This window comes from Callithrix jacchus, chromosome 4, assembly GCF_049354715.1.
Source record: "Callithrix jacchus isolate 240 chromosome 4, calJac240_pri, whole genome shotgun sequence".
NCBI classification, from domain to species: Eukaryota; Metazoa; Chordata; class Mammalia; order Primates; family Cebidae; genus Callithrix; species Callithrix jacchus.
In genome coordinates, this window is record NC_133505.1 from 45,369,954 (window position 1) to 45,382,931 (window position 12,978).

General features: G+C 47.9%; 1 pseudogene; it reads left to right on the forward strand.

Moving 5' to 3' along the window:
- Positions 1 to 10,303: 10,303 nt before the first annotated feature.
- Positions 10,304 to 12,437, forward strand: LOC103794721 (RNA-binding protein EWS pseudogene; annotated as a pseudogene).
- Positions 12,438 to 12,978: the final 541 nt, after the last annotated feature.

Below are 12,978 nucleotides of genomic sequence, written 5' to 3' on the forward strand. Positions count from 1 at the left end.
CAAACAAAAGTGTGATTATAACGCGTTCCGCACGGGCTCTAAAACGTCCCCAGCTCCGGAAAGCAGGGTGACCCTCACCAGCGTCTTATTTCTGGCCTCCCGGGTTGTGTTCCTGCCTACTGACTTGGCAAATCCCGGTCGACTCGCCTTGTTTTCTCTCCTCACTTAAATACATGTCTGGAAAAAGCCTCCGCCCCCACAGACCCTGCTGTGTGTGGAGAGGGTGGCAGGCCGGGAGGAGGAGGAGGAGAGACAGGGCGGCTGGTTCGCAGAGCCTCGCGCTCGCGGCGGAAGAGAAGGCTTGGCCCAGGCAGGCGTCCCTCAGCCCAGCTACTGGGGGAAGCAACACTTCCCGGGCCGGTCCTGCGTTCCTTCAAGCTCAGCCAGGACCCTCAGCGCAGCTCTTATTTCTCCTGCCGTTTTCTGCATTGACGAGGGGCCATCTTGGCTACTCCCACCCTGTCAGGCTCACACTCCAGGGTCTGGTGACTGGGCAGGATTACTCCTGGGGTTGGGGACCTGAAATCCCAAGAGTCTGACCACACGCAGGCCTTGTGCACGGGCACATGCACATAGCATGCAGACTCCAGGCAGCCGGGGGAAAGAGTTCTGTTGCCCCCAGCCAACATGCCTGGCCCTGCAGGCTCCCAGCCAGATGGGAAGCAGGACATGTGTGTCTCAGACACTCTTCCAGGGAAAATGAAGGACCCGGCGGTCAGACATGGGTCTCTCCGGAGGCTCCTTGGACATGACAATTGCCCTGTCTCCTGGCACTCAGACATCAGGACGGCGTCTTCCAGCTCCACAGCCCGACCCTGCTGCTTCAGTCTAAGGCGCCTTCATTCCAGAATGCAAAGCCTCTGGCAGCTCTGTCCACTCACGAGTTCTATTCTGCCCCTGCTCTGGGCTGGTGTAGGCACCAGGACAGTTCCAAAGCCTCAGGACACCCGTCTTTGTCTCAGAGATGCTCCACTCTCACTGGGAATATGGAACCGACAAGGAAAAATGCAGGGCTCCCCCCAGCCCAATAGCCACAGGAGCCCAGAAAAAAAGGGGGGTGTCAAGAGGGGGCTGGAAGCAATGCTAGGTCTGTCAGCTCCACTATGCTTCCATCTGAACCATCTTTAAGTTAGGGTGCTTTGCAAGTGCCGTCTTAGGCCTCTGCCTCCATGGAGATCATTGCTCTCCAACCTTCCCCACTCCATAGTGTTGAAGTGAGCTGTCTTCTTGTCTGTCTATTAAAGTGTGACTCCCTGGAGGCAGGGTTGTGTCTGTTTCATCTCTCTTTTTTTTTTTTTGGAGACAGTGTCTTTCTTATTCTGTCACCCAGACTAGAGTCAGTAGCAGTGGCACCATCACAGCTCACAGCTCACAGCTCACTGCAGCCTTGACCTCCCAGCTCAAGCAATCCTCCTATTTCAGCTTCCTGCATAGCTAGGACCACAGGTGCACATCACTATACCTGGCTAATTTTTAAGATTTTTGTAGACACGGGCTCCTACTATGTTGCCCAGACTGGTCTCAAACTCCTAGGTTCAGGCAGTCCTGCTGTCTCAGCCTCCCAAAGTGCTGGGATTACAGATGTGAGCCACAACACCCAGCCTGTTTCATCCTCAATTGCCTGCCCCCAAATATAGCAAGCAGCCATACATGGTGCCCAGCTCTGTGTGACACAGGACTGATGCCTTAAGTCAACCAGGGGTGACAAGTGCTACCATTCCCACTTATCATCCTCACTTTTAAGATGAGCAGGCAGAGGCCCAGGGAGGATAACAGCTTTGTCTGTGGTCCTTCAGTTAGGATATAGCTGGGCTGAGTGCCAGGGCTCACACCTGTAATCCCAGCCCTTTGGGAGGCTGAGGAGGGCAGATTGCTTGAGCCCAGGAGTTCAAGGACCACCCTGGGAAACATGGAGAAACCCTGTCTTTACAAAAAATACAAAAATTATCGGGGTGTGGTAGCACATGCCTGTAGTCCCAGGTACTTGGGAGGCTGAGGTGGGAGGATCAGCTGAGCCAAGGGAAGTTGAGGCTGCAGTGAGCTGTGATCACACAACTGCACTCCAGCCGGGGTGACAGGGTGAGACCTCATCTCAATAAAAAATTAAAAAAAAAGGAAGTAGCAGATCTGGACTTTCAACCAAGGTCCATCTAACCCCAGAGCCTTCACCCTTGACCATGTACCATCTGCATGCCTAGAAGATGCTGGCACAGGGACGAGTTGAGGGTGCTTAATATAAACGCTAGCTGTTGGCCAGGTGAGGTGGCTCACGCCTGTAATCCCAGCACTTTGGGACACTGAGGCAGGTGGATCAGGAGTTCCACCTTGGGAGGTGGAGCACTATGGGAGGCTGAGGCAGAGGTCAGGAGTTCAAGACCAGACTGACCAATACGGTGAAATCCTGTCTCTACTAAAAATCCAAATTTAGCCAGGTGTGGTGGCACACACCTATAATCCCAGCTACTTGGGAGGCTGAGGCAGGAAAATTGCTTGAACTCAGGAGATGGAGGTTGCAGTGAGCTGAGATCTCGCCCCTGCACTCCAGCTTGGGTGACAGAGCAAGACTCCGTCTCAAAAAATTAAAATAAAAATAAAAATACTAGCTGTTATGACAAACAATACCGATCTCACAACTCATTGAGGTTGCATTTTTGTTCCCATTTTAATGATAAGTAAACAGCTCAGAAAGGTTTGATAACTTGCCCAAGACTATGCAATTAGAAAGTGGTGGGGTCAGGTCCGGTTTGAACCCAAGTCTCATCTGATTTTACAAGCTATGCTTTAACCACACACTATCCATTTTCGAGAACCACCTCTGGCCCTGCTCCACTGCACCCCCAATGGTTGACTGACGCTCTCTTTCTGGCAGACCCCATATCTGGAATTTTTCTTACTCACCTCTTTCTCTTGGGTAGCACTTGAACCTTTTTTTTTTTTTTTTTTGAGATGGAGTTTCACTCTTGTTGCTCAGGCTGGAGTGCAATGGTGCAATTTCAGCTCACTGCAACCTCCACTTTCCAGGTTCAATTGATTCTCCTGCTCCAGCCTCCCAATTAGCTGTGATTACAGGTGCCCGCCACCAGGCCCAGCTAATTTTTTGCATTTTTAGTAGAAATGGGGGTTCACCACGTTGGTCAGGCTGGTCTTGAACTCTTGACATCTAGTGATCCACCCACCTCAGCCTCCCAAAGTGCTGGGATTACAGGCGTGAGCCACAGTGCCCAGCCCAACACTAGAACTTTTTGTTTCTTTGAGGTAGAGTCTTGCTCTGTCACTCAGGCTGGAGTGCAGTGGTGTGATTTCAGCTCACTGTAATCTCCACCTCCTGGGTTCAAGAGATTCTCCTTGCCTCGGCCTCCCAAGTAGCTGGGATTACAGGCACCCACCACCACACCCGGCTAATTTTTTAAATTTTATTTTCAGTGGAGACGGGTTTCACCAAGTTGGACTGGCCAGTCTGGAATGCCTGGCCTCAAATGATCCGCCAGCCTTGGCCTCCCGAAGTTCTGGGATTACAGGCATGAGCCGCCACACTCAGTCTGAATTTTGAATCTAACTTTCCACCCAGAAGCAAAAATGCAGGGACCTCTCCAGCTGCCGCAGCTTTCCTTTGGCCTCCATTGGGCCTCATGGTGCATCTCCCAAAGCTTGTTTAACAGAGCCAAAACAGCCCTGGCTTTGAACTTCTCAACAACTTTTTCACCAAGTTTAACCTTGGAAGAGATGTCAGGAGAAAGATAACAGTGGTGAGTGGCCCCTGAGAAGGATGACAGGGGCTGCACGCAAACATCTGGCCTGCCCTGGAGGGCACCTCCTTTCCTTGGTGGCATTTGCTGGGCCAAGGCAAATACAGTCATGGTCTTGGCCCGTCTTTGCAACTCATATGTGCACCTCTCCCGCCACAGGCTGAGAGTGGAAAGCTCTCACTCAGCGGAGTGGAGGCTTTGCTCGGCTCACCAAGGATCACAGAGAAAGCACATTCCTTTGACAAAATACTGGGTCCATCCCATAATCACACTCAATGGACACATTCCTGGAGTGGTGAGAAGAAATTATAATAGTTTTCCAAAAAGGGACTTTGTTCACCTATCAGCCATTAAAATGGCTACTCTCAAAGAAATAGCAAATAACAAGTCTTGCTGGGAAGACTGGAACCCTTGTGCACTGTCAGTGGGATGACGTGATGGTGCAACCACTATGGAAAACAGTGTGGCAGTTCTAAGAAATTAAAAATAGAACCACTAATTAATTTTTAATCAAACTAAAACTGGAACTATTGTATGATTCAGTAATTCCAATTTTGGGTATTTATCCAAAATAATTTAAATGAAGATTTTTTTTTTTTTTGAGACAGAGTTGCCCAGGTTGGAGTGCAATGATGTGATTTCAGCTCACTGCAACCTTTGCCTCCTGGGCTCACGTGATTCTCCTGCCTCAGCCTCCCAAATAGCTGGGATTACGGGCACCTGGCTAATTTTTGTGTTTTAATAGAGATGGGGTATCATAATGTTGGCCAGGCTGGTCTCGACCTCCTGAGCTCAGGTGATCCCCACTCCTTGGCCTCCCAAAGTACTGGGATTACAGGAGTGAGCCACCAGGCCCAGCCTAAAATCAAGATGTTGAAGAGATTTTTTTCACTCCTCTGCTTATTACAGCATTATTCACAATATCCAAGGTACCTCACACCTAGATGGCCTATTGAATAATGAATGGATAAAGAAAATGTGGTGTCTATATATACAATGGAATGTTATTCAGTCTTAAAAAAGAAGGAAATCCTGTCATATACTACAGCATGAATAAAACTGGAGGACATTATGCTAAGTACTTCACTTATTTCAAAGCAGTCATACACACATAGCAAAAACCATATGATTCCATTTATATGTATCTAGAGTCATCAGACACATAGAAACAGAAAGTAGAATGGTGGTTCTCAGCCAGTGGCTGAGGAGAGGAGGAAATGAGGAGGTTGTTTTTTAGAGACGGAGTCTCACTCTGTTGCCCAGGCTGGAGTGCAGTGATGCCATCTCAGCTCACTGCAACCTCCACCTCCCAGGTAAAAGCAGTTCTCATGCCTCAGCCTCCTGGATTACAGGCATGCAGTGCCAGGCCTGGCTAATTTTTCTGTATTTTTAGTAGAGATGGGTTTCACCATGTTGGCCAGGCTGATCTTGACTTCCAACCTCCTAACTCCCAACTCCCAAGCCAGGTGATCTGCCCATCTCGGCCTCCCAAAGTGTTAGGATTACAGGCGTGAGCCACTGTGCCTGACCAGGTGTTTTTTTAATGAGTATATTTTCAGTTTTACATGATGAAAAGTTCTGAGGCTGGACCCAGTGGCTCATGTCTGTAATCCTCGCACTTTGGAAGACTGAGGCAGGCAGATCATTTGTGGTCGGAAGTTCGAGACCAGCCTGACCAACACGGAGAAACCGCATCTCTACTGAAAATACACAAAAAAAAAAATCACCAGGTGTGGTGGCACATGCCTGTAATCCCAGCTACTCAGAAGGCTAAGACAGGAGAATCACTTAAACCCCCGGAGGCAGAGGTTGCGGTGAGCCGAGATCACACGATGGCACTCCAGCTTGGGCAACAAGAGCAAGACTGAAAAAAAAAAAAAGGGGTGGCAGGGAGACTTGCTATTTCCTCATTTTGGAGGTATCTATAATATTTACTGAGCTAGGCATTTACTCTACATTATTTTTGCTTTCTTTAATTATCGTCACTACTTAACGTTATGTTATAGGCATCACGTTTCTTTCTCTCTTTTTCTCTTTTCCTCTCTTTCTTTTGGTCTCACTCTGTCACCCAGACTGGAGTGCAGTATCACAATCATTGCTCACTGCAGCTTCGACCTCCCAGGCACAAACCACCCTCCCACCTCAGTCTCCCAGGTAGCTGGGACCACAGGTGCACATGACCACACCCAGTAAATTTTTGTATTTTTTCATAGAGACAGGGTTTCACCATGTTGCCCAGGCTGATCTCAAACTTCTGGGTTCAAACAATCCTCCTGCCTCAGCCTCCCCAAGTGCTGGGATTACAGGCGGGCATCACTATTTCCTTTTCACAGCAGAGGAAACCAGGACCAGTGATAGAAACTGATTTACAAGAGTCCCAAATTAGACTCAGGTTTATCTACCTTCAAACCTGGGGGCTCTTGGCCCCCACTCTGAGCTAAGTGCTTCCAGTGGAGTGCCTCCTGACTCAAGCTCCCTCTCACTGACAGAAAGGAAATGGGCTTTCAACATGAGTGCTCCATTTCCTTGAATGAGCATAAGTTCCTTGGCAACAAGTCATATTTGTCTTCTATTTCTTGACTTACTTGCTAGAAGAATTAAGCACAATGCTGGGCACATGTAGTTTGTGGGTAACAAATACTTAAGAAGTAGTTGATTTAAAGTAAATAAATAGTCCGGTTGAGGTGGGTCATGCCTGTAATCCCAGCACTCTGGGAGGCCAAGGCAGACGGATTACCTGAGGTCAGGAGTTCAAGACCAGCTTGGCCAACATGGTGAAACCCCGTCTGTACTGAAAATACAAAAAATTAGCAGGGTGTGGTGGCAGGTGCCTGTCATCCCAGCTACTCAGGAGAATTGCTTGAACCTGGGAAGTGGAGGTTGTGGTGAGCCAAGATCGTGCCATTGCACTCCAGCCTGGGCAACAGGAGTGAAACTCTGTCTCAAAAAATAATAATCACAATAATTTAAAATAAATAAATAAAACAACTTCTCAAAGCACCAGGATGAACTTTCAAAGAAAATACCATTTAAACACTTTCAGCTCATAAAGCATTTTCACATACATTAGCCTATGTGCTCCCGATGGAGTAACTGGATAAAATAGATCATTATCATCTCCATTTTACAGATGAGGAAGCGTGGCATGGAGAGGGATGTGTTTGAGGTCATGCAGCTGGGATTACAATTCCTATAGGCACGATTTAACAGGCATCTCAGGACGGAAGTCTCCGTTGCCTTTGCAGGTGGTCTGGTAAACTGGGGCTGGGCACCCTGTCTTGCTTGTGGTTCTCTGTTGATCTTGTGCTGTGTTCACCTGCTGTTGAGGGGCAAGCCTCGTTCATTGCAGCCAAATAAACTCCAGACGGTCCTGAAGACTGCAGGCGCCTTTCTTGAGATTGCAGTTGCTGCACTGGATACTCAGCCAAACACCATGCTCCAGTGACTGTCACGTGGGGGCATTTCCAACCCCTGGAAAGGGCTTGTCAGGAGGGTCAGGCCAGAGTCCAGCTAAGCAGAAAGGCCTGGCAGCTGGCAGCTGGCATCAGGCAGGGAGGCACAGACAGGGTCAGGCTGGGGGACATACGGCCATGCCACTTATAGGAGCTGACTAGGTCTGCTGTCCAGGGGGTTAGAGATGTATTTGGCTAAAGGGGCTGGAGTGGGCAGGGCAGGGGACCAAGACTCCTTGCTCTCTGCCCTGTTTCCCACCTTGCCCAAGTGGGCCCGAGGATTCTGGCCTAGAGTGAAGATAGTCAGTAGCCTGCAGACAGGACAGCAGGGTGGCCCAACCACATCTGTTCGGCCTTTTCATTATGACATTTTACCCTGATTACAAAAGTATCTTATGTTCCTAATATATAAACTGAGGGCCAGCCGGGCATGGTCAGTGGCTCACGCCTATAATCCCAGCACTTTAGGAGGCCAAGATAGGTGGATCACAAGGTCAGGAGTTCGAGACCAGCCTGGCCAACATGGTGAAACCCTGTTTCTACTAAAAATACAAAAAAAAATAGCCAGGCGTAGTGGGGCTTGCCTGTAATCCCAGCGGCTTGGGAGGCTGAGTCAGGAGAATCAACTGCACTCCAGCCTGGGCAACAAGAGTGAGACTCTGTCTCAAAAAAAAAGATGGAGAGAGATCCAAGATGGCTGATTACTAGCAGCTCAGGATTGTAGCTCCCAGTGAAAGTGCAGAGAAAAAGAGGACACCACACTTTCAGACAAATTTTTGTTGCTCACGGACCAGGAGATTCCCAGCAGAAGAGCCCGACAGGTCGCCAGCGCAGCAACTCTTGTGGCTGGTGTGGTGGTTTTGCTGGCTCCATGGCACAGCGGTTCTTGGTGCAGAGTAAACGGGACTGGGTCTCCTTTTGGTTGACGTTTGGAGCTCCAGGAAGTCATAGTTGCCTATTCAGCTGATTGAAAAAGGGACTCAAGAAGGAAGCCAGACCGGAGATTCCCAGGCAGAAAAGCACCATGAATCTTAACGCTGCTGTTTTAGCCAGCGCAGTGGGTTACTCAGATTCCAGTGCTGGGTATCAACAAGTTGGACGTCCACTCAGAGATCTAATTTGAAAGTCAGTAATTACAAAGATGACAGGTGTATAAACTTACAATGATGGGAAGAAACCAGCATATAAAGGCTGAGAATACCCAAAATCAGAATGCCTCTCCCTCTACGGGGGATCACAGTTCCTCATCAACAGGGGAACAAGGCCTGATGGAGAACAAGTGTGTTCCATTAACAGAATCAGGCTTCAGAAAGTGGATAAAAAGAAACTTCTGTGAGTTAAAAGAACATGTTCTAACCCAATGTAAAGAAACTAAGAATCTTGAGAAAAGGTTTGACAAAATCCTAAAGAGGATAGACAATTTAGAGAGGAATATAAGTGAATTAATGGAACTGAAGAATACAATAGGAGAACGCTGCAAAGTATGCACAGATTTTAACACTCGAATTGATCAAGCAGAAGAAAGAATATCAGAGGTTGAAGACCAACTTAATGAAATGAAATAAGAGACAAGATTAGAGAAGAAAGAGTAAAAAGAAGTGAGCTAAGTCTCCAAGAAATATGGGACTGTGTGAAAAGACCTAATTTACATTTGATAGGTGTACCTGAATGTCATGAAGAGAATGAATCCAAGCTGGAAAATATTCTTCAGCATATTATTCAGGAAAACTTTCCTAACCTAGTAAGGCAGGATAATACTCAACTCCAGGTAATACAGAGAACACCGCAAAGATATTCCTAAAGTAGAGCAACCCCAAGACACATAATTGTTAGATTCACCAGGGTTGAAATAAAGGAGAAAATTTTAAGGGCAGCTAGAGAGAAAGGTCAGGTTACCCGTAAAGGGAAGCCTATCAGACTCACAGCAGATCTCTCAGCAGAAACCCTGCAAACTAGAAGAGAGTGGGGGTCAATATTCAATATCCTCAAAGAAAATAATTTTCAACCCAGAATCTCATATCCAGCCAAATTAAGCTTCATAAATGAAGGAAAAATAAAATTTTTCATGAACAAGCAAGCACTCAGATTTCATCACCACCAGACCTGCCTTACAAGAGCTTCTGAAAGAAGCTCTATATACTGAAAGGAGCAACCAGTATCAGCCATCCTAAAAACTTATCGAAAGGTAAAGAGTATCTCCATAATGAAGAACCTATATCAACTAATGGGCAAAATGGCCAGCGAGCATTAAACAACAATATTAAACTCACAAATATCAATATTAATCCTAAATTTAAATGGATTAAATGCCCCAATCAAAGACACAGGTAAATTGAATAGAAAGTCAAAACCCATCAGTACACTGTATCCAGATCCATCTCATAAGCAAGGACACATAAAGACTCAAAACAAAGGGTTGGTGGAAGACTTACCAATCAAGTGGAGAGAAAAAAAAAAAAAAAGAAAGAAAGAAAAAAAACACAGGAGTTATAACTTTCATCTCTGACAAAATAGACTTTAATAGTAACAAAGACTAAAAGAAACAAAGAAGGACATTACATAATGGTAAAAGGATCAATGCAACAACAGGAGTCAATGATCATAAATATATATGCACCCAATATAGGAGCACCCAGATACATAAGACAAGTTCTTAATGACTTATAAAGAGACATGGACTCCTGCACAGTAATAGTGGGAGACTCTGACACCACATTGTTAATATTCAACGGATCAACGAGATAGAAAATTAACAGGGACATTTATGATTTGAACTCAGACCAGGAACAAGTAAACTCAGGAGAATCTCTTGAACCCAGGAGGTGGAGGTTGCAGAGAGCCAAGATGATGCCACTGCATTCCAGCCTTCACAACGGGAATGAGACTCCGTCTCAAAAAGGGGTTAAAAACATATTTATAACTTTTAGTAGGGACAAGGTTGTTGCCCAGGCTGGTCTCAAATTCCTAGCCTCAAACAATCCTCCCACCACGACCTTCCAAAGTGCTGGCATGATAGGTGTCTGCCACCACACTTGGCCAAAAAATATTTTTTAATTAAAGCGAGAGGGAGACAGACGTTGAGAGAACGAAAAGGAAGGAGAGAAAATGGCATCCACGGATTACGGTACCTCTAGCCAAACTGCAGCACAGCAGGGCTACAGTGCTTACACCGCGCAGCCCACTCAAGGATACGCACAGACTACCCAGGCATATGGGCAACAAAGCTGTGGAACCTATGGACAGCCCACTGACGTTAGCTATCCCCCCGCTCAGACCACTGCAACTTACGGGCAGACCGCCTATGCAACTTCTTATGGACAGCCTCCCACTGGTTATACTACTCCAACTGCCCCCCAAGCATACAGCCCGCCTGTCCAGGGGTATGGCACTGGTGCTTATGATACCACCACTGCTACAGTCACCACCACCCAGGCTTCCTACGCAGCTCAGTCTGCATATGGCACTCAGCCTGCTTATCCAGCCTATGGGCAGCAGCCAGGAGCCACTGCACCTACAAGACCGCAGGATGGTAACAAGCCCACTGAGACTAGTCAACCTCAATCTAGCACAGGAGGTTACAACCAGCCCAGACTAGGATGTGGACAGAGTAACTGCAGTTATCCCCAGGTACCTGGGAGCTACCCTATGCAGCCAGTCACCGCACCTCCGTCCTACCCTCCCACCAGCTATTCCTCTACACAGCCGAATAGTTATGAATAAAGCAGTTACTCTCAGCAGAACACCTATGGGCAACCGAGCAGCTATGGACAGCAGAGTAGCTATGGTCAACAAAGCAGCTATGGACAGCAGCCTCCCAGTAGCTACCCACCCCAAACTGGATCCTACAGCCAGGCTCCAAGTCAATATAGCCAACAGAGCAGCAGCTACGGGCAGCAGAGTTCATTCTGACAGGACCACACCAGTAGCATGGGTGTTTATGGGCAGGAGTCTGGAGGATTTTCCAGACCAGGAGAGAACCAGAGCATGAGTGACCCTGATAACCAGGGCAGGGGAAGAGGGGGATTTGATCGTGGAGGCATGAGCAGAGGTGGGCGGGGAGGAAGACACGGTGGAATGGGCAGTGCTGGAGAGCGAGGTGGCTTCAATAAGCCTGGTGGACCCAGGGACGAAGGAGCAGATCTTGATCTAGGCCCACCTCTAGATTCAGATGAAGATTCTGACAACAGTGCAATTTATGGACAAGGATTAAATGATAATGTGACTCTAGATGATCTGGCAGACTTCTTTAAGCAGTGTGGGGTTGTTAAGATGAACAAGAGAATTGGGCAACGCATGATCCACATCTACCTGGACAAGGAAACAGGAAGGCACAAAGGCGATGCCATAGTGTCCTATGAAGACCCACCTACTGCCAAAGCTGCCATGGAGTGGTTTGACAGTAAAGACTTCCAAGGGAGCAAACTTAAAGTTTCTATTGCTCAGAAGAAGCCTCCAATGAACAGTATGCGGGATGATAAGCCACCCTGTGAGGGCAGAGGGATGCCACCACCACTCCATGGAGGTCCAGGAGGCCCAGGAAGTCCTGGGGGACCCATGGGTCACATGGGAGGCTGTGGAGGAGATAGAGGAGGCTTCCCTCCCAGAGGATCCAGGGGTTCCGGGAACTCCTCCGCAGGAGGAAACGTCTAGCACCGAGCTGGAGACTGGCAGTGTCCCAATCTGGGTTGTGGAAACCAGAACTTTGCCTGGAGAACAGAGTGCAACCAGTGTAAGGCCCCAAAGCCTGAAGGCTTCCTCCTGCCACCCTTCCTGCCCCCCGGGTGGCGATCGTGGCAGAGGTGGCCCTGGTGGCATGTGGGGAGGAAGAGGTGGCCTCATGGACTGTGGTGGTCCCCGTGGAATGTTCAGAGGTGGCCGTGGTGGAGACAGAGGTGGCTTCCATGGTGGCTGGGGCATGGACCGAGGTGGCTTTGGTGGAGGAAGACGAGGTGGCCCTGGGGGGCCCCCTGGACCTTTGATAGAACAGATGGGAGGAAGAAGAGGAGGACGTGGAGGACCTGGAAAAATGGATAAAGGTGAGCACTGTCAGGAGCGCAGAGATGGGCCCTGTTAGATGCAGAGACCCCGCAGAGCTGCACTGACTACCAGATTTATTTTTTAAACCAGAAAATGTTTTAAATTTATAATTCCATATTTATAATGTTGGCCACAACATTATGATTATTCCTTGTCTGTACTTTAGTATTTTTCACCATTTGTGAAGAAACATTAAAACAAGTGAAATGGGGGGAAAAAATCACCCGGAGATGATTGCCGCTATCATATTGATATACAAATGTAAGGGGGAGACCCCATAAGTGCCAAGACAGGAGAAAAAAAGCCTCAGCCTATTTCCATATAAATAATGAAAAAGAAAGTAACTAGAAATACAACCGTAGTAGTTATTAGTTATTCATAGATGATCTTAGTTTTTCATAGGTGATCTTCATTCCTTTACTAATGCCTATCAGGTCGGAAGTGTGAACCTGGGGTGACATTGTGAAATGAATGACTCTAAGGCAAGATGTTCTAAGCCCTCTGTCACACCCGCATAAGGGCTGATGGAGTGCACCTTGGCTGTTCTGCAGCGCCAGCGCTGGGAAAGTGCCCGCTGTTTAACCAGCTAGGGAAGGAGGTGTCCAAAATGGCCGAGACATCTCCTTCCTTGGGAAGTTAGGAGAAAACTCCACTTCTCCAAGCTCTTGTGGCAAGGCCTGATGGCTGTCAGGGAGGCCCACAGACATCCCGGGGCTTAACTTTCTGAATGTGATCCTGTGCTC